Genomic DNA, 3,337 nt, shown 5'->3' with positions numbered 1-3,337 from the left:
ATAACATTATTACATATGCGCGAGGCTGCTTTTTACCTTATACAATAATACCCAGGCTCCGGCATCGCTGCACCGCGACCGGGCCAGCCAACACGATACACCAGACAAGACCAGAGCAGACTCGAACTAGCAACAACTTACTGCTACAGCTACACAGTTCCTACTGCAGTCAACACTGCTCTCTGGTCAGAGACCTTGCATATCGCAGGCAGCGCATGAGCAATACATCGAAATTACATCTGCTCGGACCTCTTACAACATGTGTGTTCTAAAAGCAGGTCTGATGGCCTGTAGTTCAGTGTAAGGCTCCTATAGTCCACGCCTTCTGCGGGTATAATCTGCCTCAGTACCCTTTATTATTGTATTATTTATTAGAATACCTTGTAATGCCTACATTTTAAGGTTATATATGTCTAGTTAATAGTTCTGGTGTAGTATTCAGTGGATGTTAAGGGTTGTGTTACAAAGTTTACCATCATCTTGTTTCACCCGTTTGGTTATCCGTTGCTTGTTTTTTTAATTAATCTTTGCTATTGTATTTGCTGTTTTACAGCAGGTTTCTAAATATATTATATTATTGCCGTTCTTGGCGTGTAAGGCCTTCAGCTGTGATTGTCGTCATTTGCCTTAATTTTGTATTTGTTTTAATTTTGTATTTGGAATTTGTATTTTAGCATCAAGAAGAAGCTACTATCAAGTAAGGTGCATGACAGGGCTGATCACTCTCCGCTGGCCTGTTCAGTGTATAGATTCAGAGGACAGTAGATGAACCTAGGGGAAACTAGGTTCATCTACTGTCCTCTGAATCAATACACTGAACAGGCCAGCGGAGAGTGATCAGCCCTGTCATGCACATTACTGGATAGTAGCTTCTTCTTGATGTCCTCCACACCGTATCGCAGCCATCTAACATTCTGCGTGGTGTATGTTTCTTCTAAGTCGTGTCTCCCTACCACTTTCGCGCAACGACGCTCTGAGCGTGTTTTTTAGGGAATTGACTAGTTTGAACCTGGGACCTGTTGCTGGCAAGGATACGCCAGACCACACATGACATGTAGAGTTCAGAAGAGTTCAGTGAGACTAGCGATGATATAATCAAATACTTAATGATTTCAGCGTCAGCTCCACTGTACTTCCTGTAAAAGAATCTTAATACTAACTAAATCTAGTGGAAGGGGTTCAAGGCTTTCCTATTTTTAGTTATCTGGTAAAATAACGTCGAAAAAGCAGTTAAATTTACCATTAGAAATTTTATTATACTCACAAAACATTGTTTATAAATTGCACTATTGATAAAAGGAAATATTTTAATACAGAATGATAAAAACCAACTGCGTTCAACAAAAATGTGAATGAATATTCCTTGAATGGGTTTCCAAGTTCTACAATGGATCGAAGGATGACCTATGCCATATCACATCTATAATCTAGGTTTAAATTAAGTTTCATAAAAGAGAAAACTATAAAAAATGGTCTACATTGATCCTCAATTATCTTTAATTAATTTTTTAACTTCATAAATTTCAGTGGCTGATGTGGCTTCTCAATAATTATATAACAGAAAAATCATCATGTTTCAGATTTTTAACTTCTAATAGCAAATGTGAATACCACGAAGTTTAATTGACGATCGATACTAGTATTACATAAAAAGGGGGTGTAACAGATGAGACTTCTGCAGTTGTGAGTGAAGCTTTATGCGCTCTCATGCAGCATCGCGTGCGTTCATTACCTTGTCGTTGGTTAGGCAGAGTCAGGGGGCGGCGGGCGGCGCAGCTCCACACACCTCGCCATCTCAGAAGCTACTCTTTTTAACTTCTCCTTACTACAATTTACCGAAGATGCTTTAAGAACAGCTATCTGGCTGTGTTTTCAACTGACCAGTCAGGGTCTCAATGTTAACCTTAAGCTCCGCCTACAAAAATTCTGTCTATCGAATGAGAAACGTTATACTTTTCGTGGTGGGGCAATGTTTTTAACGTTTGCAACGTAACAGAGACGCGTATAGTCTCACGCTAAAACTTGCAGCTGGTGTGGCCCTTTTAGTGTTCTATACTGTTCTTCTGGAGGGCTCTATCTTTTAACATGGGCTGGGGGGTGGTCTTGGCGGTCGGCAGGCGAATTGGGTGTCTGTCCCTTATCGTAGGGCCTTCTAGCTTAACACGGTTCTGCCCTTGGCTTCTGTTCTCGTTTCTCCCCTCGGAACTGCGTCTGTTTCACGGTGGGAAGGTATGACAGGCATTTAGGCGTTCTTGTGTTAGTCTGTGGTATTCCATTTGCTCACTCATTGATCGTATTACTTTGGTTAATTTAATGTCAGGATTTATTCGGAGCTATGTAACATACTGTCGGATTTGCTATCATGTCTGGTTTTTCATGGAAGGTGTTGGATTTGCCTGACACCTTACAGCCACCTGTTCTCTATACAGTCTCTACATTACTCTTCTGTCCTTATACTTTGCGCCAATCTCTCTCTACCACGGGGTCTGGGTTCGATTCCCGGCCAGATCAGGGATTTTTTCCACCCAGGGACTGGGTGTTTGTGTTGTCCCCATCATTTCATTAGCATCCACGAAAAGTGCCGAGTCAGGATTGTGTGAAGACTGAAAAACTGTACGGGCAATGATAACCATGAAAGGTAACTTGTTTGGATTATTTAATTGATTGAGAATGTTGGCGAAATTTAGTGTACTAAAAACATTTATTTTCAGAATGAGATTTTCACTCTGCACCGGAGTGTGCGCTGATATGAAAATTCCTGGCAGATTAAAACTGTGTGCCGGACCGAGACTCGAACTCGGGACCTTTGCCTTTCGCAGGCAAGTGCTCTACCAACTGAGCTACGCAAACACGACTCACGCGCAGTCCTCACAGCTCATTCTGGAAACATCCCCCCGGCTGTGGCTAAGCCATGTCTCCGCAATATCCTTTCTTTCAGGAGTGCTAGTTCTGCAGGTTCGCAGGAGAGCTTCTGTAAAGTTTGGCAGGCAGGAGACGCGGTAGTGGCAGAAGTGAAGCTGTGAGGACGGGGCCTGAGTCGTGCTTGGATAGCTCAGTTGGTAGAGCAGTTGCCCGCGAAAGGCAAAGGTCCCGAGTTCGAGTCTCGGTCTGACACACAGTTTTAATCTGCCAGGAAGTTTCTTTAACATTTATTTTACCGAACAAGATATAAATGAATACTCCACTGGGTGGGCCTGATTGGCAAAGACAATGTAAGTAGGTGATCAGTGAGTCAAATACTCTGGCACTGAAAAAGTGGATAATGCAAGGTGAATTGATCTGACGCTGAGCAGACTTTGATTGATCAAATCTACTAAAGTATCTCAACAGCGATGCA

At 42.4% G+C, this 3,337-nt stretch overlaps 1 non-coding gene across 1 annotated transcript; it reads left to right on the top strand.

Moving 5' to 3' along the window:
- Positions 1-3,041: 3,041 nt before the first annotated feature.
- Trnas-cga (transfer RNA serine (anticodon CGA)) lies at positions 3,042-3,116 on the top strand. Its single transcript has one exon. It is a non-coding gene; the product is annotated as a tRNA-Ser (tRNA).
- The last annotated feature ends 221 nt before the right edge of the window (positions 3,117-3,337 follow it).

The sequence above is a fragment of the Schistocerca nitens genome, chromosome 9, assembly GCF_023898315.1.
Source record: "Schistocerca nitens isolate TAMUIC-IGC-003100 chromosome 9, iqSchNite1.1, whole genome shotgun sequence".
Taxonomy (NCBI): Eukaryota; Metazoa; Arthropoda; class Insecta; order Orthoptera; family Acrididae; genus Schistocerca; species Schistocerca nitens.
Note: the sequence above shows the minus strand (reverse complement) of the source record. Positions and strands in the feature narration are given on the sequence as shown.